Source organism: Dendropsophus ebraccatus, chromosome 4 (assembly GCF_027789765.1).
Source record: "Dendropsophus ebraccatus isolate aDenEbr1 chromosome 4, aDenEbr1.pat, whole genome shotgun sequence".
Taxonomy (NCBI): Eukaryota; Metazoa; Chordata; class Amphibia; order Anura; family Hylidae; genus Dendropsophus; species Dendropsophus ebraccatus.
In genome coordinates, this window is record NC_091457.1 from 90,553,443 (window position 1) to 90,576,218 (window position 22,776).

Consider the following 22,776-nt stretch of genomic DNA (forward strand, 5'->3'; position numbering starts at 1 on the left):
GCTGCTCTGTGCAAAAACACCATAAAGAGTTTATGATGAACTGCCATACTCTTAATGAAAGCAGTAAATCTGGACTGCAATATTTGTACAGGCGCTGGTTTGACCTTTGCCTCTTGCTATACACCACCAAAGCCGCTGCCTTGTTCACAACACGCCAGATGTAGAAGGGTTTTAAAACATGATCCGAAAGACTCTAAAGATAAAATAAGGGGAAATGTGCCATTACACTGTTGCAGTTTATGATTAATTCAGTTCATATTTTACAATCTGGTTATACAGTAAAACTGCAGCCTGTTCATCAAATATTTGTCATTTATACCTAAAGTCTAAAAATGTTTGATACTTTCAAAGGCTGAAGGGAAAAACCTCAGCATGAAGTTAATTTGCAGAAAACACAACTGCAAGAGGGTTAATTACGAAAAAAGACAGACAGCAATTAGCTATCCATCTGAAATAATGAACCAATCATGAACATTTGATGGTCAGCCATTTGTAATAAATAAACTGGAAGCCGTGCACCTCTCTCTTCTATGCCTACAAATAGATTGAGGCTGCAGCCGCCCTCTTAAATCTATCAGGTCTGCCTTGTGAGCAGAGGGTATTAATTACAATGCTCTAATGAAAGGAATGCTGTTGTTTTTAGCCTGCAGACACAACAAAGATGCCTTAAATTCTAGGAAAGAAAGAACCGTGGCAGGATATATGTCTGCACTAAGAAGTGGTCTTGCTTTATGTCCAATTTGGGGTCCTAATACAAAAGTGATTCTATTATTTTAATCGATGAACTGAGAAAAGTATCTGAACAAACTAAGTTGCGCACAAAGGTGAGTATAGATCAACTAAGCAGTTAGCTTTGATATGGTGTTAGGGGTGAAGAGGCATATTAAAGGGGTTATCCAACACTAGCACTTTTTTAACATGTGACTGCCATATAAGAAAACATAAACCTGTTATGCTTACCTCTCCGCTGTGCTTTCCTGATGTCCTGATGCGGTTGCCTGTGTCCCCAGATGTCTGTAGCCGCCAGTAATTCTGAGATGACAGCCTGCTCTGCCAATCACTGAGATGGGACAGCACTTTAGTTCTATGGATAATTATGCTACAGAGTAAATATAGACGTATCACAGAGTGAATGTAGCAAGTTAGTGTATGTTCATATAAATGATTATGTCGCCGATTGAGTACAGTGTGATCAGTTTAGTTTATGAGCTGATGACATCACATTGTCATAGTAATACAACTATGGTTTTTTGCTCATGTTACTTGGTGTTTGGATGATGATGTATTATCAGGAGTCAATAGTTCGGTCTCTGTAAAAATGTTTATAACATAACTCCAATAACATACAATGAATCGCTGAAAAATGACACTATTGCACAATTTTGCCTCTCAAGGCCATTTGTGAGTTCCTTTAAAAATCTGGTTTCTTACCTATAAAAACTGTCAGTGCCTTTGCATCCGCACTGATATGATATAACATAAAAGATATTTTACATACCCATATTTTCAACATTCAGATTATGGCACATCTTCTAATAAAAGATATACATCAAGCTCACAGTGTCACTTTCTAGACGGTCTTATGAATCAGAGGAAAATATGAGAGGATACAGCTGGCATTGATCGTCCCTCATTCATTCAGAAAGTGGTTATTATTCCACATTTACACCTGGATGGCATGAAGTAAGAATAAGCTAATATTCTGCAACAAAACGTATCCTTGTTTATACTAAAGAAATTCTAGTTTTTACCGTTATAAAGCAACTACTAGAATTACTCAATAAGGATCTCAATATAACCTTATCGGCACTGCCACATACATTGTAATGATACCGTCCATTTTTCCTATCACCACCGGGTTCCCAAAATCTTATCCGGATTGTATATGTGCGAATGTCTAGTTTGGTGCACTGGAGTCAGGAACTACGCCCCCAGTGCCCCAATATCGCCTCCCCTTGGTAATGCGCCACCTTCAGAATAAAGTCTGAAGTGTACTGGGAGCACTGGGACCGCCTCCAGTGCATCAAACTAGTCATTTGTATATATACAAACCGGATGATAGCTCAGGGGTCAGGCGGCAATGGGAAGAATGGATGTCACCATTACGATGTGTGCGGCAGCGTTGATCAGGTTATATGGAAATCTTTATTGAGTAATTCTAGAGGCACATTCGCTTTAAATAAGGCTGCCTAAGCATAAAATAAAAACAACAGAAATAGGAGTTGATTAGGCAGGACACTTTATAGGTATATGTCTAGGGAGGGGGGGAAACATACACTCCCCTTCCTGTTTCCCATGCCACAGCCAGTATTATGTCGCTCTGATCCCCACTGTGTGGCTGCGTCTGTGTCATGACGTCACATACCCAACCAATCAGTGGCTGCATAAGTATCCAGCCTCAGCTACGGATTGGCTGAGTGGGAACTTAAACAAACCCTTTAATCTTTTCTCCAAATATTTAAAAGCAAAACAACAAAAGTTGCTGTTCTGGTTGCCATGTCCAGGCAAATGTGTATTAAAGAATAGACTCCCCCAATTAATTGTTTAATAGTAATACTGCTTTCTTTCCAATTTATTTTTATTGTTTTTAAGCATAAAAAGGAAAACCAACATACAGTTCAGGTGGTCTACACATGAGACTTCACTAACAAAATATTTTTTTTTAAAAAAATACACAACAAATAGTGTAGAAAGAAAACACTTCCCCAAAACATTTACCAATGCTCACAGATGTCCAATTAAGCATAGTAAATGGTAAAAGAATAGGTTTAGTTCCGGGAGAAATGTTATGGGCTGGTGTGTGAAGGGGATGAGGAATGTGGATTATCCAATGGTTCCGAGGAAGAAGGGGTAGGCTCCTATGCTGCCGGAAAAGGAGTATCATACATTGTACAGTTAAGGAGATGCGTGTGATGCAAGACAGTCTGCTCAGGGTGTCCACGTCATTTAAAATTGGCACAGCTCTTCCATACTGTACAATTGCCAGACTTTTTTGTGCCAGAAGGAAAGTTGTGGGAGGCCTATTTGCCTCCAGTAGAGTGGGATGAGTGATTTTGCTGCCAGAAGCAGCTGTAGCCATAAAATTTTATTAAATGGATCAGGGGAAGTTGGCATTAAAGGGGTACTCCGGCCCTGCAGTATAATCTGTGTACAGCCGGGGAGAGGGTTGAAATAGAAGCCGGCGGTGACTTACCTCCCCGGTTCCAGCAGTGGCTCCCGTCCCGTGGCCGCTTCCTGGTTAGAGCTGTGGCATGAGACGTGACGTCTCAAGGCAGCTCAGCCAATCAGCGGCCGAGGCGGGACTTGGCTACATCTGCTAAATGGCAAGGCTGCCTTGAGACATCCCGTCTAACCAGGAAGCGGGCCGGGCCGGGGCTTCACGATCCGGGAGCCACCACTGGAACCGGGGAGGTAAGTCACCGTCGGCTTCTATTTCAACCCCCTCCCCGTCCGTACACAGATTATAATGCAGGGCCGGAGTACCCCTTTAAGTTGAGGAGTATGACCTGGGGGAGAGGTTAGGGCAATTAGGACAAATACTCTGACCCTGAATGACCCTGCATTCCTACCATATGTGGATGTAAGTACCCTGCTCTTAATTGCATCTCCAGAAGGTCGATGGGATTGAGGCAATTATTTTATTTAGCATCCAGGGTGTCCTATACCACCTGCTAACATACTTATATGAGACCTCTTGAAAGGCTATACAGCGAGATGGCTTGCAACAAGATTTATATATGGAAAGGGATTCCGATACTGAAAATTATGAATTAAGCTCTTTTTCTAAAGTTGTTATACATGGAGGTGGCTTATCAGGTTCCTGTGTGTGAAGTTTTTTATACAATTTAGAAACTAACTTAGGAGGGGGGGGGGGTTGATTATAATAAAAAAAAGTTTCAAACCACATCATGGAATGGACTAGAATTTCTTTATCTGGAAGAACTTTGAAATTGTGGAGGAGATGGAGGTAGTGTAAATGGTGTAATGGTTTACTCCTAATCAGCGAGTTTACCAAGAGTTTTACCAAGATATCCCCTATTTTGAGCCCCGCCAGTTGGGTTTGCAGCATCAGCCAATTGTCAGTGGATTGTTCAGAAAATCAAACCATGACTCCTAGAGATATTATGGGCGAAGGGAAAGGTGAGATATTGGGTCCGGGTGACAGTTTTCTCCAGACTGCAAGTGGGGCTTGGGCTAAGAGATCTGAATTGGTTATTAGAGTAGAGAAAATTAACCTGCATGCTAGTAGGTCAGCTAACACTTCTGCCATGACATCATGCGGTTTAAATGCGAGGTTTCATGCCAAGGTGAAATGTTACTAAGTTAAACTGAATGGTAATATGTTTCAAGGTCTGGTAGTCCTATGCCACCAGGTCTAATCAGGGTGGACATACCTTGCCATATATAGGGAGGTAGCTGCCACAAAAGGGACACTTACTAAGGAATCTTAGGTTAACCCCCCCGTGCCGGCGATCGCTACTATAGGCTGATCAATTCGGATCAGCCAATAGCAGCTAAATTCAGCTTTCATCGGAGACCCGGAAAGCAGTGGCGATTGGTGCTGTCCGAGACAGCACCAATCGCCATTAGTGTGCTACAAAAAGATGGCGCCCGTGTTCTGCACCTCTCAGCTAGGTAACTGAGGAGTGCAGAACAGGTGTGTATAGTGTAGGTGCACTATACTCACCTGATCCCGACGTCCGTAGCTAAGATCGGCGGTCCCGCGCGTCCTCTTCTGTGCGTCAGCTCACTTCCGGGTTCCACCGGGTCTTCGCCGTCTAACTTCGGAAATCTTCAGCTCTTTGGCAATCTTTGTCAGCTTCGCTCTACTGCCCCCTAGCGGCTGATCAGTGTATATTATACACTGATCAGTGGCTTTGGGCTAAAACGAGTTTTTTTCTTCTTCTTATTCGCCCTAACGCCGCTGAGTGCTGATCAGCATTGCAGCAACTCCTCCCTTTTGGAGTAGGGGCGTTTTCCCCCTTATATCCTACCGCCACTGTCTGCTAAGTACTGCACATAAGTGCAGCATTTATCAGCAACTCCTTTCTTGGGGTAGGTATATTTTTTCTTACTGTCAAAAAAATATAAAAAACACTACATTACACCACACTACATGAAATAAAGTTTTCCACTACACTACATTACACATTTACATACCCCATATACTAATCCCCGTATAAAGATAGCCCCCAGGGTATTTTCGGTGGAGGACGCATACGCTATTATTGCCTCAGACACCGAAACAGCCAGTGAGGGTGAATGGGGGAATCCTTTTTTCCTCCATTCATCCTCATCGTCATCATCCAGTGACGTGTCTGGGGGTATCGTAGCGTACGCTGCCCCCCAGACAGGTCTTTTCCGCCAGTACGGTGCCAATAAGAAATGACGGTATGGCTTGAAATTCTACAAACTCTGTGAGAGTACCTCAGGGTACAGTTACAGATTTAGGCTATGTTCACACTATGTATCTGTGCGGCTGTATTTTTTATGCGGCTGGAAATGTGCGACTGAAACTACGGCCGTGGGAAAAAATAGACATGCAGCTGAAAACATACGGTCATTTACTTGGAAATCTGGTTCAAGTAAAAATAACAAATAAAATCTTTAGAAGGTGATGCAAACACCTCTGGAATGCATCTGGGAAAGCAGGGAAACAGTTTACATGAATCGCTATTACCGGGGTTTGCGATCCTCTGCAGTAATGCCGATGCCTCTCATGGTTAATATATTTAATTAATAAAATACATTTTCTTGTAATAAAGTCCCTTTCGTTGTTCAATAATTAAATTTAAACAAATCCATCATTTTGCAATTAAATATACTGTTCAAATAAATATATGTATAAATAAATGTATATATATATATATATAATTTTTTTTTACAGCATATTTAATTGCACAATGATGGATTCGTTTAAATTAAATAATTGAACAACGAAACTGATTTTATTACAACGAAAATGTGTTTTATTAATTAAATATTAATTAGTACAGGAAGCTCCATTAAGCTGTTAATTCATATTCCCGGTAAATAGAGCATTCTGTGCTAATCATCACTTTACTTTAATGAAAAAATCAAATGTTTCTTCTAATTATGTTATCACAATAGGGTGATTTAGAAGAAACATTTTGAATTATATGTGCGCTCAGCTGATTGGCTGATCGGCTGAGCGCACATATAAAGAGCCGGTCCGCAGTACAGTCACTTCATTGTGCTGCGGACCAGCGAAGAGAACACATCGGGGTGAGTTTAAAGATCTCCCCACCCCCTCCCCAGCACTGCACCCATCCCAGTAAGGAAGGGGGGTCACTTAACCCCTTCCTTGCTGGTATGGGTGCAGTCTGACATCAGTCTGGCCCCCAAGGGGTTAAGGGGGATGCAATACATCCTCCCTTAACCCCTTGGGGGCCAGACTGTAAGCAGCGATCTGTAAAGATGCTGCATACTGCAAGGAGCACAACACCGCTCACAATGATGGGTGTTGTGCTCCTGTTTGTGTGTTTTTTGTGTGTTTCTCCCTTTTTGCTTTTCAGATATCGGTATCCTGTGGATTACGTCGGATTCGGTGGACTACGTCGATGACCAGCGGTTGTTTGGTGTTTTTTTTTTATAAAATGGTCAATGAGGGGTGTGGGGGTGTTTTTATTTGAATAAAAAAAAATTTCACTTGTGTATTGTCTTTATTTCTTTATAGACTTAGTAGTGGAAGCTGTCTAATAGACAGAATCCATTACTAAGTCGGGGCCTAGTGTTAGCTGGTATAAAATGGCTAACACTAACCCCCCATTTTTACCTCAGTACCCAATGCCACCAGGGGTACTGGGAAGAGCCGGGTGCCAATGGTCCCGGAGCGTCAAAATTGGCGCTCCTGGACTGGGGCGGCAGCAGGCTGGTAAGATTTAGGCTGGGGAGGGCCTAAAACAATGGCTCTTCCCACCCTGGTGTTACCAGGCTGCTGTCGCTTGGTTTTTAACCCGGCTGGTTATAAAAATAGGGGGGACCCTATGCATTTTTTTTTTTAAATATATAATTTAAAAAAACGAGTAGGGTTCCCTATTTTTATAACCAGCCGGGTTAAAAACCAAACAACAGCAGCCTGGTAACCAGGGTGGGAAGAGCAATTGGTTTAGGCCCTCCCCAGCCTAAATCTTACCAGCCTGCTGCCGCCCAGTCCAGGAGCGCCAATTTTGACGCTCCGGGACCACCGGCACCCGGCTCTTCCCAGTACCCCTGGTGGCATTGGGTACTGGGGTAATAATGGGGGGTTAGTGTTAGCCATTTTATACCGGCTAACACTAGGCCCCGACTTAGTAATGGATTCCGTCTATTAGACAGCTTCCACTACTAAGTCTATAAAGTAAAGAAATAAAGACAACACACAAGTGAAAACATTTTTTTATTCAAATAAAAACACCCTCACACCCCTCATTGACCATTTAATAAAAAAAAAACACCAAACAACCGCTGGTAATCGACGTAGTCCACCGAATCCGACGTAATCCACAGGATACCGATATCTGAAAAACAAAAAGGGAGAAACACACAAAAAACACACAAACAGGAGCACAACACCCATCATTGTGAGCGGTGTTGTGTTCTTTACAGTATGCAGCATCTTTACAGATCGCTGCTTACAGTCTGGCCCCCAAGGGGTTAAGGGAGGATGCATTGCATCCCCCTTAACCCCTTGGGGGCCAGACTGATGTCAGACTGCACCCATACCAGCAAGGAAGGGGTTAATTGACCCCCCTTCCTTACTGGGATGGGTGCAGTGCTGGGGAGGGGGTGGGGAGAGCTTTATACTCACCCCGATGTTGTCTCTTCGCTGGTCCGCAGCACAATGAAGTCACTGTACTGCGGACCGGCTCTTTATATGTGCGCTCAGCCGATCAGCCAATCAGCTGAGCGCACATATAATTCAAAATGTTTCTTCTAATAATGCTATTGTGATAACATAATTAGAAGAAACATTTGATGTTTTCATTAAAGTAAAGTGATGATTAGTACAGAATGCTCTATTGCCGGCAATATGAATTAACGGCTTAATGGAGCTTCCTGTACTAATTAATATTTAATTAATAAAACACATTTTCGTTGTAATAAAATCAGTTTCGTTGTTCAATAATTTAATTCTAACGAATCCATCATTGTGCAATTAAATATACTGTCAAAAAATAAATATATATATATATATAAATATACATTTATTTATATATTTATTTTAACAGTATATTTAATTGCACAATGATGGATCCGTTAGAATTAAATTATTGAACAACGAAAGGGACTTTATTACAAAGAAAATGTGTTTTATTAATTTAATATATTAACTATTAGAGGCATCGCCATTCGGTATTATTGACCGCTATTTTTGAAGTACTCCGTACGGACCGCCTGTCAATCCACGGCCGTGAATTTGCACAGATCCAGCCGCAAACAATGGTCTTGTTCATTTTTTACGGGTCCATTTACGATTGGCCCATAGGCTCATACATAGTGTGCACTGTGCAGCCATCCCAGTAAGGAAGGGGGGTCACTTAACCCCTTCCTTGCTGGTATGGGTGCAGTCTGACATCAGTCTGGCCCCCAAGGGGTTAAGGGGGATGCAATACATCCTCCCTTAACCCCTTGGGGGCCAGACTGTAAGCAGCGATCTGTAAAGATGCTGCATACTGCAAGGAGCACAACACCGCTCACAATGATGGGTGTTGTGCTCCTGTTTGTGTGTTTTTTGTGTGTTTCTCCCTTTTTGCTTTTCAAATATCGGTATCCTGTGGATTACGTCGGATTCGGTGGACTACGTCGATGACCAGCGGTTGTTTGGTGTTTTTTTTTTATAAAATGGTCAATGAGGGGTGTGGGGGTGTTTTTATTTGAATAAAAAAAAATTTCACTTGTGTATTGTCTTTATTTCTTTATAGACTTAGTAGTGGAAGCTGTCTAATAGACAGAATCCATTACTAGAAGAAACATTTGATGTTTTCATTAAAGTAAAGTGATGATTAGTACAGAATGCTCTATTGCCGGCAATATGAATTAACGGCTTAATGGAGCTTCCTGTACTAATTAATATTTAATTAATAAAACACATTTTCGTTGTAATAAAATCAGTTTCGTTGTTCAATAATATAGCCGTATATCGTATACTTTCCAGCGTACGCATGAAACGGAAAAATACGGTCGATGATTTACCGCCCGCAATACAGCCGCACAGATACATAGTGTGAACCTGGCCTTAGGGTATGTGCACACTGCGGAATGACGAATGATAACCCTTTGTGCATTCCGCAGCTGGCACCCTGATGCGGGCACGTGCGTCTTCGGCCGTGTCAAACTCTATTCTATGCACGGGTGGATTCCGTCGTCCGTCCAAAGAATGAACACGTTCATTCTTTGAAAAGAGGGCGGAATCCACCCGTGCATAGTATGGAGTGTGACACGAGCGGAGACGCACACCTGCCGGCAGATGCCAGCTGCAGAATGCACAAAGGGTTATCCTTCGCCAATTCCACAGTGTGCACGTACCCTTAGAGTGGATGAAGGAAGGGATACCCGAATCCAGCTCCCAGATGCCCCCCCCCCCCATCCTCCGAGTTAGTGGGGAGATCGTTCGGGAACTGATCTTCCCACTGCTGGATAAAGGTTTCCACCTGTACGGGGATAACTTTTATACCAGCATCCCCCTCTTCCGGTCCCTCGCTGCCCGAGCTACTGTAGCTTGCAGCACGATCCGAATATATCAGAAGCAGTAATAGAGCCCTAATATTTAGCAGCCATGGAGCGGACCCAGCGCTTCTGGATATGAAGGACCCTGTATCCTAAAGGGACATTTTCCAGGTGACGTCCCGCATACTGGAAAACAGGAGACCCCAGAAGAAGTGCAGAACTCCACATGTCATTGGAGTTCTACATTATCTAAATTCTGTCCCTTATTCCTATTTCATGGGTCACGTTGATCCAGGGATTGTTCTCATTGCCATTTTGGAGTCAGGAAGGAATTTTTTTCCCTGTGATGAGGCTACTGTCATCTGCCTCACAAGGGTTTTTTGCCTTCCTCTGGATCAACACAGGTTGAATGTGATGGACTTCTGTCCTTTTCAACCTTATTAACTAATAATTGGCCTAATACCCCCAAATAAATAAAAAATTGTCCCTTTTCCCCAACTAAATAGGCATGGCTTCCATTCCCATTACAGACTTGCCATGATGCAATTACAAACCCTCTGTGCGGCCAGGACATTAGAAACCCCCCACAAGTGACCTTATTCTGAAAATACACCCCATAAGGAATCTAACAAGGGGGGCAGCGGTGATATGGCCCCCTTTGTGCCGTGAAAATAAAAAAAATGGTATTTTTTATTTTCACAGAACATGTTCTACATATGTGTGCGTCACCAGTGGGGTCCATATGCTCACTGTACCCCTTGTTAGATTCCTTGAAGGGTGTAGTTTCCAGATTGAGGTCACTTGTGGGGGGTTTCTACTGTCCTGGCAGCACAGCAGCTTTGTAATTGCGACATATCCTCCATTCCAGCCTCTAAATGGCGCTCTGTCATTGTGGTGGCTTGCCCTGTGCCCATATGGCACATTATGTCCACATGTGGGGTATTTTCGTACTCAGGGGAAATTACCCTACATGTTTTGTGTTCATTTTCTTTTTTAACCCCTTGTGGAAATAGAAAAAATCAAGGCTAGACCAACATTTAGTGTAATTTTTTAAAATTTTTACACTAAATCATTGATCTTGTCTTGATTTTTTCATTTTCACAAGGGGTTAAAAGATATTAAAAAAAAACACAAAATGTGTAGAGCAATTTCCCCTGAGTACGAAAATACCTCACAAGTGGACATAAAGTGCCAAGTGGGTGCAGGGTAAGCCTCCAAAGAGAAGGAGCGCCATTTGGTTTTTGGAGGCTGGATTTGGCTTGAATGGATTTCGAGGGCCTTGTTGCATTTAAAAGGCCTCAGTGTTGCCAAGACAGATAAAACCCCCCACAAGTGACAAGTGTATGGAAACTACACCCCTCAGGGAATGTAACAAGGGGTGGAGTGAGCATATGGACCCCACTAGTGACGGGCACAAATGTGGAACAATGTGGCGTGAAAATGAAATATTACGTTTTTTACACTATAATGTTGGTTTAGCCTGGAATTTTTCATTTTTACAAGGGGTTAAAAGAGAAAAAAACACACAAAATGTGTAGAGCAATTTCCTCCGAGTCCGTAAATACCCTACATGTGGACATTAAGCGCCATATGGGCGCAGGGCAAGCCTCCGAAGGGAAGGAGCGCCATTTGGATTTTGGAGGCTGGATTTGGCCTTAATGGATGATGAAGGCCATGTCTCATTTACAGAGCCGTCGTGCTGCCAAGACAGTGAAAACCCCCCACAAGTGACCCCATTCTGGAAACTACCCCTCAAGGAATCTAACAAGGGGTGCAGTGAGGATATGGACCCCTTGATGACGGGCACATTTGTGCCCTGAAAGTGAAAAAATGAAAAATTTCCCTTTCACGTCACATTGTTCCACATTTGTGCCCGTCACCAATGGGGTCCATATGCTCACTGCACCCCTTGTTACATTCCTTAAGGGGTGTAGTTTCCAGAATGGGGTCACTTGTGCGGGTTTCCAGTGTTTTGGCAGCACGGGGGCTCTGTAAATGCGTCATGGCCCTTGAAATCCATTCCAGTGAAATTCAGCTTCCAAAGGCCAATTGGCGCTCCTTCCCTTTGGAGGCTCGTCCTGCGCCTGCTTGGCACTTTATGTCCACATGTGGGGTATTTCCCGTACTCGGGAGAAACTGCGCTACACGTGTTTTTTTTTCCCCCTTTATCGCCTTGTAAAAATTGAAGGCTAGAACGTTTTAGTGTACAAAATTTAATTTTTCCCTTTTCACACCACATTGTTCTGAAAATCTGTGAAGCACCTGTGGAGTCCAGATGCTCACCGCACCCCTTGTTACATTTCGTGAGGGGTCTAGTTTTCTAAATGGTGTCCCTTTAGGGGTGTTTTTTATGTTTGGGCACCCCAGTGCCTCTGCCAGTGCTAGTTTAGTTGAGTTGACTAGAGTACAGAGGCGTGGAGAGGAGTTTGTTGGAAGAGTGTCAACCCAATTTAGTAGTATGCTCTGCTGGAACTTTAGAAGAGATACTTGAAAAAGAAATACTTGAAAGAAGAATACTTGTGCCCATGTTTCGACCTTTGTCCCTATAACCACCTTATACCCTGCAGTGTCGGGTCCTACATGGGTGACACAAGCCCCAGTCTTGGTTACCTGAGTTTAGCAAAGTGTCCGAGCGTGTCCTGTCGTCGTGTCCCTGCATTGCGAGATAGAGTACGTAGGCCTTGACTATGGCTGCTTTGCTCTATCTAGATCAGTTCCTTAATCTAGGATACTGTCCTGCACTGTGTAGATATGTTCACAGCGTGGGTTGAGGTGTTCTCTGACTTATCCTCCCTTTAGTGTTCAGCACTGCATCTTGAGTATAAGTGTCGATTTAAGAAAGAAAGTCTCTGCGTTCTCCATACGTGTGTCCTAACACCACAGCTGATCTGTCCTGGACAGGTTACCTGGCAGAGCCAGGCTCCTGGATAAGTTCAGCAGGGATGCCTGATCTGTGTCTTGCTCCACTGAGAATCAGAAAAGAACTAAATAAAAAGAACCTACACTTCCTCTCCCCATGTGACTACTTCCTACAGGGTGTGTGTAACAGCTCCTGTGCATAATGGAGAAGAGAGTGCATAAAAGAGAAGAGGGTAGAAATAGGTAGAAAAAGAACAGCATTGGTGTACAGAATCACAAGATACAACATTAACCCTTGGCTTACTACAGCTGTGCAACATACATAGATATATACAGTGACATCTTGTGGCAAAACCTAAGAATGCACTTTCATTACCACTTTGCTTTACAGTACAGGGCTTTTACGACAGGTGCCCAAACTAGAAACACCTGTGGTAGGGCACCACCCTGAGACCCACTGTGATTAGAAGATAAAGCTGGGGAGAGACAACTCCCCAGCAATCCACTAATTTTGACAATGTATTCTCAGAGACTTATATTGTTAGAATTGGCCTTTATGGAAATATGGCTGGGGAGTAGATAGCGCTGCTGCCATGCTCTCTTTCCGTATGTAACACCTAATCACAGTGGGTCTCAGCAGTAAGACCTGCTGTGATCAACAACTTTTGACATGGCTGATGAGATATCAAATGTTACTTTTAATAACAGGTACTCTTAAGAAAACAAAATCCCAATCTATAATATATTCCATGATAGAGGTATTCTACTATATGTTGTAATGTCAACGAGCCCATAAAACAGAACTGTAAGGACTTTGTTTGCCACGCCTGTTGGGCACGGGGCTGCAAGTTTAAAAGTTGTTTTTTAGGACAACTGCATCACCTGCCAAACGGACCCCAGGACAGATCTTGGATTAAAAGCAGCTATCTGAAGGTACAAGTGGTTTTGGGGGGTCAGATTGTGGGTACAGAGTCGCTTTAACTATTATATATATTGCATAATACAATGTACTTGAAAATGAGCTTTATATTAAGAAGTAATTTCATACCTCATAAAAATGCTACATTTTTGGCCACTTATATAAATAGTCCACAATAAGTAACAAAGGTAATCTGACCTTGAATAAGAGGTGGCTGGCACACGGCACAGAACAGCATAATTAAAAGATTTTAAAATAGTATTTTATGTATACTTCCTTCTTAAAAATATCAACATCTTTTTTATTAAACCAAGTAAAGAATTGGTAGTACCCCAAAGCAAAAAAAATTCTTATGCAAGTCAGCTTAATAAAGTAGTCCTTCAACTTAGGAACAATTACTGTCATTTATCAGGCTGAACAGCAATAAGGCAAGAATCGACAGCTTTCAAGAGCCGCGTATAATGATATGCAAAGCCACAACACTTCACTGTGGAACTGTCTCTGTCTCATCAATAGATCTTGCAGTACCTACAATTTATCAATAGAAATGTGGTAACCTATGAAGGCATGGCAAGGAAGATAAATATGAACTGGGAAAGGATAAAAAAAGATTCAGGAACATTTGAATTTTAAGTGATAAAGTGCTGGCTACGTCTAATTCAAATGCAGAAATGGGATCATCTCAGTCTTTGTTGAACAGAAAAAAGGTAATATGGTACACAGCTTTTAGGAAATAGCTGCAAAATCTTTTACAATCAAAAGAAAAAAATTGCTATGTTATTACAGTGAGTCATCAAAAGTGAGTAAAAAAAAACACATTGCATTTCATAATGCTGGTAAAAATATGGAAAACCTGAGTGCAAAAAAACCTATATGGCGACACACACGCCCTAAAGGGTTCTGTATTATAAACACTGCTAAACATTTGCATTAAGAACCTGCCTAATATATTGTACCACAGAGCTATGCAGCCCTATATGCAGAAACCTATGAGGCACAGCAAAGCGCTCAACTTCAAGAACTGACTCTTTATACAGTCATATCAATGTTTTACTATGTCACTAAATTACTGCAAAATGATTTTAGGGGAAAAGGTGGCAAAAAAACCCTAGAAACATAGGGGATTGATGGCAGAAAAAGACTACCAGAAATTTTTCTTGGTATGTTTTATGCTTAAGATCTTTAACCATTTTTGTAGCCTGTCTTTAGACCAATTCTGTTTTATCAATATCTTTTTTGTAGATGAGGTCTCCAGAACTGGGCACAGTATTTCAGATGTGGTCTCACTAGAGCTCTTTACAAGATGATCACAATCTCTCTCTTCCTACTGGTTATAGCTCTAGCTATACAGCCCAGCAGATGATTAGCTTCCCCTACCACCTGCATGCGTTGGTGACTTATTTTGAGGCTGATAGAAATCCCTACCCCCAAATCCTTCTCTCCTGAAGTCTTAACAAATACAGATCTGCTGATATGATTCTTGGATACAGGATTAATTTTCCTCAAGACTATTATTTTACAATTAGTCTTCGCAAACAGACAAACCTTATCTACCAAACTTTTTCCAAACACATTAAAATGAAAAGGACAGAGAACAGACCCTTGTGGCACACCACTTGTAACTACTTTGCTCAAAATATACATCGCTAACAACAACAACCCTGATGTCTATCCTACAGCCAACCACAAAACCTTATATCCATGAAATTATTTTTACATTTCTGTCCTATAGGTATTTTTCCCTTTCGTAACATATTTAGCCATTTTTTGGGGAGATTTTTCAAAGGATGTAAAATATAGACTGGTGTAAACTGCCCACAGCAACCAATTACAGCTCAGCTTTCAGCTCTGGTAAAATTAAAGAGGAGCTTTGATTGGTTTCTATGGGCAATTTAGATACAGTGTATATTTTACATCCTTTGATAAGTCACCCCCCAAATGTATGCATGGGCCATGCAAATGATGAAGTCCAAAAGAGTTTCTTAATGTCAGTAAACCTATTTTTTTCTGAGGTATAAACTATACATGTATATATGTTCACTATGCTATTCCAAACAAAGCATGCAGTTTAGTTCTTTTATATGACTGCATGTACAGTGGCACATTACGGATATATGTTGTGCGCACCCTGAACTGAATAATTATGCCACTGATCCCTTGAGTTAATGTCAATGCAATGGCCTGTCCTTCTGTGAGATGCTGCAAATCCCTGCAAGAGTAGGGCATTGAACTATCCCAGGAGGCCAGCTAGAGCAAGAATTCCCCCAGGGGGAATAACCCTAACCCCAGGGAGGCTTTTCGTAAAAAAAAAAAAGTGTTATTATTAGTAAAAAGCCCCCTTCCCTAATAAAAGTCAGAATCACCCCCCTTTTCACATGTTTTTAATAAAAGTAAATAAATAAATAAACATGTTTTCTATCGCTGCGTGCGTAATCACCCGAACTATTAAATTATCACATTCCTGATCTCGCACAGTAAATGACGTAAGCGCAAAAAAATCCCAAAGTGCCAAATTGTGCATTTTTGGTCGCATCAAATCCAGAAAAAATGTAATAAAAAGCGATCAAAAAGTCGTATATGCGCAATCAAGGTACCGATAGAAACTAAACATCATGGCACAAAAAATGACACCTCACACAGCCCCATAGACCAAAGGATAAAAGCGCTATAAGCCTAGGAAGGGAGCAGTTTTAAGGAACGTATATTTGTTAACAATGGTTTGAATTTGTTACAGGCCATCAGATAAAAGAAAAGTTATACATGTTATATATCGTTGTAATCGTAACAACTTGAAAAACATATATAACAAGACAGTTTTACACCAGGGCGAATGGCGTACAAACAAATACCCCCCAAATAAAAGAAATACATTTTTTTGTTCAATTTTACCACACTTTGAATTTTTTCCTGGTTTCACAGTGTACTTTATGCAAAAATTCAGCCTGTCATTGCAAAGTACAATTAGTGACGCAAAAAATAAGGGCTCATGTGGGTTTCTAGGTAGAAAAGTGCAAGTGCTATGGCCTTTTAAACACAAGGAGGAAAAAACGAAAACGCAAAAACAAAAAGTGGCTCCGTCCTTAAGGGGTTAAAGGGGTTATTTGAATTTTCTATTAAAAAAAAATTGTATATATTTACAACCTGTTACTCCATTACATGCTGTACTATGAAACTGTCAGGAATGTGCAGTAGTCTGGTGTGAACTGGGCCTGTTTTTGCATGACACACCCCATTGCTTCTCAGCTTCCGGCAATGCAGGAGTTACTCAGAGCTCTGCTAGACTTAATTGCTGCAGCTGAGCAAGTCTTTTGATTGACTTTTTCCTTTGCCTGTCCGGAACCTGGAGGATCAGACCGCCGGTTCAATGGGGATCTGGACCTGGCTCTTGATTTTCATAAAAGAAAGCTGGGCCAGTCTCTCAGCACTGGCTATTAAGGTTCATACCCTGATCCCAGCTCCCCCTGTCTATTCCTGCGATCCCCGTTCCTAATTCTTCTGCTTGCTTGACCTGTTATCTGACCTCCTGCCTGACCTTTGACTATCCAACTGTTCACTGATTTTGAACTGCGTTGCCCGCTTGGTTTTGACTTGTTGACTCTACTTTATGTTTCTTCGTCTGTCTTGTTCCGTGTTTGCATATATAATAGTAGTGCAGGGACCGCCTTTGTGGTTGTCCGTGGCTACTTAGGGCCGTTTGAGGCAAGTAGGTAGGGACAGTGGGTGGGCTCAGCTGTAGGACTCACTGTCGTGTCTTGTCCCTACCTCCCCTGTCCTGACAGAAACTACATACAGCATCTCTGTAAGTGAGGCCCACATGCAATTTGGGCTAGATGCACAAAAGAAAATGGTAGACCAAACAACAAATTTGATGTGTGCTTTGCAATAGCACTATAGCCCACTGTCGCATTTCCTGTAAAAATGCTTGCTCCATATCTTCCTATGTTGCAATGTCATTACCAAGAAATAGAAGACATAATATTTTGTATTGTACCGTGCTAGGGTCCATAACATGATAAACAGTGCATATCTGCTTCGAACCATCCTTGTTCAAACATTGTGAAATGTTGGCAGCACTTGCAATTGCTGTAACTCAGTGCTAATGACCTAGTGTAAGCCTGTACAGCACCTCAGAGATCATGTAAGCTGCTATAATATCATTCTTCTTCTTTCATATACTTTATACTAATGTTTTTTCTACCTTTCCATTCATAACAGTTGAAATATTGTGCATCTAATTCAAAAGAATTAAGGAAATATTTCTGTAAAGCAGAGATTCCTGAGGTCACCTATCCCCTTCCTACTATGTGTTAAAATTAAAGTGTACCTATCATTTAAACAAACGTCTGACATCATAGGAAGGGTTGTCGAGCTACTTCTCTTTTTTCTTCCAAATCAACTGGTGTCAGAAAGTTATATAGATTTGTAATTTATCTCTATTTAAAAATCACAAATGTTCCCATACTCATCAGCTGCAGTATATCCGGTAGGAAGTGTTGTTTTATTTACATTGAGACACAGTGCTCTCTGCTGACACTTCTGACCATGTCAGGAACTGTCCAGAGCAGTAGCAAATCCCCATAGAAAACCTCTCCTGCTCTGGGCAGTTCCTGTCTTGGCCAGAGATGTCAGTAGAGAGCACTGTGTCTGAATGTAAATAAAACAACACTTCCTGCAGGACATACAGCAGCTAATAAGTATGGGAAGACTTAAGTTTTTTAAATAGAAGTAAATTACAAATCTAACTTTCTGACACCAGTTGATTTGAAAGATTATTTTTTTCGCTGGACAACCTCTTTAATAGTATTTGGATAGTTTTGGGTGGTCTTCTTAGCCGTTTCCACTAGTAACATGCATATTTGCTTTTCTGAGCAAGTAATTGAGTCATTTTTGTGCTTATTTAGATGTACAGTGGTGTCATACATTGCCTGAGACACTGTAGGAAGATGTTTAAGGCAAAATGTGACCCCAGTGCCCTTATGGTGCCATAGGCAGCCACCTACACGTCACTCCAGCCCTGGGATTTGTCAGTAAGAATTGCTTAGCTGACAGCTCAAAAATATTGTTTGTGTGAACTTTTTACAAAGAACACCAATAAAAATGCCATATTCACAACATGGTCAGATGTTAGCTTGAAGTCAATCAGGGAAATATGAAATACAAGAGGTTTTTTTTACATCTTTGCAGCTCATTGGCAGTTTTCAAAGTCACAGCATATTGGAGGTATGGTGTAGTTTTCAAGAAACAGTGCCATTTTTCCTCACACAGACAGGTTTTTTTACATTATTTAGGCCATAAAACGCTATGCAAAATTTATGTCTGTAAGAAGCCTTACAAGAGTTTCCCTTTAATATTAATATGTGAGGAGTTTATTCTACTCAAATTTGCTTGCAATCAGTGCAATCTGTTACAAACTTTATGTGGTGAAAAGAAAGCATGTAAACAATAGAAAGTACCACTAGGTGGCAAACTCAACCCTGCTGCATGGGAAAAAAAAAATCTCTGAAAGAAGCAGGTGTTACTGCTGCCTTTTCTAGAGCGTCTCAAGGAAAATATGAGCCTGATATTAGCATTCAAATTACTACATTTTTATGCAACAATATATCAAAGTGTAAACATTGCTACGTATGCGTCAAGTACAGGATATAATATGACATTTTAGGGAAAAGAAATCTGAAAGTCTACCATTAGTGAAAGAGGAGAACTAGTGTCATGTTACAGCAGTACCAAAGGAGTAAAGGAATATACAATCACCAAATCATATTGTTTAAATAGGATGCAGTTTTCAAGTCTAGCAGAAGCATATCATGACATACAATCCCAGTTTCCAGCTGGCATGGGGGGGGGGGGGGGGTGTTTGGTCACCACTATCTACACCAGTGCTTCTCAAACAGTGAGGCGCCCCCTAGTTCCAGCTGGGGAGCCAGTTTTCACAAAAGTAACTATAATCTGCACAGTCCTTTTGCTGTTTGCAAAAATCTCCATTTTAGAAACATTATTAACATATTATGTACTTTCTTTTTTAGTATATAGAGCTTGGGAGATGGATGTAAGCTAGCCCTAGCATTATTTTCAGCTTTTAAATAGACTTTCACCAGATAGTGAGGCCCAGGCACCCTCTTGGTCAGTCTGGTGAGGCCCAGGCATTGCCTTGGTCTGTTGGGTGAGGCTCCAGTAGAAAAAGTTTGAGAAGCACTGATCTACACACTGCAATAGGCAGATATGACACATACTTAAAGGAGAAGTCCGGCCAAAATTAATTTTTGATATGTTGTTACTTATGAAAAGTTATACAAATTTCTAATGTACATTAATTATGGGAAATGCACATATACTGCTATTTCCCTTAATTTAGTAGATCAGGAAGTGTTAGAATTCTCTCTGAAGAAGTGACGTCACGACCCAGGGTGTAATTCCTATGGAGTGTCCAGCAGGGGGCGCTCTCTATATAGAAGTCTATGGGACTTTATTGTTTCTATGGGTTTCTATGTAATGTAATGTTATGTACAGTGTGCTTTATTGAATGAATACATCTATGGAATACTTTGGGGAGCAAGTGTCCCTGCTCCCCAAAGTATTGCATAAATGTATTAATTCAATACATTCGGATATCACAGTAAGCCCGCCGATCCGCCGCATTTCCGCCGATCCGCCGCACGCCAATCCGCTGCATTCCCGCCGATCCGGACCATATACATTGAACTACAGCTCCCATCATCTGCTTATAGTATGAACAGGTGATGGGAGCTGTAGCTGGGTAATGGATATGACATGCCGCCGGGCGCAGGGGGGAGCCGCTCAGTACACAGCAGCTCTCCCCCCTCCTCCTCCTCCTTCCGGGATAACTTCCGCCTATAGCACTGCTGACTCCCCGCCTGGCCGACGCTCTCCGCTCTCATATACCGGCTCCCGGCATCAGCGCGGACACCAGGATGCATCGGGAGCCGGTATGTATGGGGGGAGAGTGGAGAGCGGCGGCCAGGCAGGGACTCAGCAGTGCTATAGGCGGAAGTTATCCCGGAAGGAGGAGGAGGAGGGGGGAGAGCTGCTATGTACTGAGCGGCTCCCCCCTGCGCCCGGCGGCATGTCATATCCATTACCCAGCTACAGCTCCCATCACCTGTTCATACTATAAGCAGATGATGGGAGCTGTAGTTCAATGTATATGGTCCGGATCGGCAGGAATGCGGCGGATCGGCGTGCGGCGGAAATGCAGCGGATCGGCGGAAATGAGGCGGAAATGCGGCGGATCGGCGGGCTTACTGTGATATCCGAATGTATTGAATTAATACATTTATGCAATACTTTGGGGAGCAGGGACACTTGCTCCCCAAAGTATTCCATAGATGTATTCATTCAATAAAGCACACTGTACATAACATTGCATTACATTAGATAGAAACCCATAGAAACAATAAAGTCCCATAGACTTCTATATAGAGAGCGCCCCCTGCTGGACACTCCATAGGAATTACACCCTGGGTCGTGACGTCACTTCTTCAGAGAGAATTCTAACACTTCCTGATCTACTTAATTAAGGGAAATAGCAGTATATGTGCATTTCCCATAATTAATGTACATTAGAAATTTGTATAACTTTTCATAAGTAACAACATATCAAAAATTAATTTTGGCCGGACTTCTCCTTTAATTCTCTCCTTTGTTATGTTTTAATGGTATTGGCTGGTTACTAGCCAGCAGACCTTGGGTTCACCTAAGAGTTTCCCTTCTTGGCTCTTATTAGCACTTAGATACCCTTAGGATTTATAGCAGGGCAGAAGAGGCAGAACAAAATAACCAGGAAGACATCACAAGTAAAATCATACAAGCATGTATTAATATCACAAGTCTCAAAGTTTTTCCCACTAGTGTTGAACTTACTTGCCAAAAGTTGGGGTTTGGCGACATTTGTCTTAACCCAACGCTCTGCATTTGACTCCTGGTGTGTGGAGAAGTTGTATGCCGCCCTAGGGCTGCCAGGAAAATATGGATACAACCTTTGGCTGTATCCATGCTTTGCAGGACTCTATAGGATGGCATCCAACTTCTCCAGACACCTAAACTTTCTGCAAGTTCACTAGTTTACACTTAATCACTCACCACTTACCGGACTACAGTTATAACCTGTAATTCATCTGGCTTGCTAGTCAAGCATGCTCAGTTCCAGCGCTTCCAGTAATAGGAAGATGAGCTGTCTGTCTATAGGGCCTCCATCGGCTGTAAGGGGCCAGGGTCCAAACAAGAATCAGGGGGGCCCACCTGACCTGGCCTTCCTGCATAGAAGCGCCTGACAGTTGTACCATAAACACACACTTACTGCTCCTTCCTGCCTGTTATCCTGGTCACTGTCTCCAAACAGTAAGCTTACTATATAGAAACAGGGAACGTGGGTAACGGACAGGGAACATGGGTAATGGTCAGGAGAGTGTAGACAGAGACAGGTCCCCCTCCTCACTCCCTCGGGGTCCCTCCTCCACCACCTCACTTCATTCTCTAGCAGCTTTCTCTCCTCTGAATGTCAGGACAGAAGAGAAGGAGGAAAAGGAGGGGCCCAGTGCCAGGCTGTGTGCAAAAGACCAGAAGATAAGAACTGCGCCCCATTGACCCCCTGAAGCTCCCCTGTATTCAGAGTAAGTGTTCTAGTGTGTGTGAATGTAATGTGCATATTTGTATGTAGAAGTTAGTAGTATGGATGCAAATATGTAATGTACATAGGTGTGTGTATATACAGTATCTGTGTAAAGTGTGACTGTGCAACGGCATGACCTTAAAGGGTACTTATCACAAAGTTGATGTCTCTGGAGCGGTGTGCAGATGCAGTTGCTGCACTGAAAGCAACAAGAATATTTTGGAGGGAGTGAGTGTCAAATCCTGTGGGGAGCCCTTAAGGAGAGAGACTATCACACCTACTTTCTCCACTTAAGTCAGGAAATGGTTAAACTTAAAAAACAGGCGACAGGATTCATGAAAGGCTCAAAAACGGGCAGGTTCCCCTTCAAAGTCATCTGGCAAAAGCATGCATGGTCTTTGCTGGACAGAATGGGTAGGGAAAACAGGTGTGGTGAAGGCGACTGGAGCAGTAGCTGTGTCAGTAGGCTAGGTCGTTATGGAATCTAGAATCAAGATAGTTGGTCTATGAGGCCAGCCAAACCTTCAAACCTGTTTGCCAGGTCATCCAGGCGTGCAGTGACTGACAGATCGATATTCATAGAGAACCGCCTGGATGACTGGGAAGGGTAAGGGCCTGCTCTAATGTCAGGACAGGTACACACAAGTGACGCAGAGAAAAGTGCAGCTTTGATGCTGTTCCGTGCCCACTGTCTCTGCCTACT

At 42.3% G+C, this 22,776-nt stretch overlaps 1 long non-coding RNA gene across 2 annotated transcripts in view; it reads right to left on the bottom strand.

Annotated features, from left to right (window-relative positions):
• LOC138788406 (uncharacterized) overlaps positions 1-22,776 on the bottom strand; it is a 56,355-nt gene that overhangs the window by 21 nt on the left and 33,558 nt on the right. For both annotated transcript variants that reach the window (XR_011362594.1, XR_011362593.1), the window contains exons 6-7: positions 961-1,669; positions 1-193 (exon numbers count right to left, since the gene is read on the bottom strand). The exon at positions 1-193 is cut by the window's left edge and continues 21 nt beyond it. This is a non-coding gene — a long non-coding RNA (uncharacterized lncRNA). The remainder of the gene's footprint in view (positions 194-960; positions 1,670-22,776) is intronic.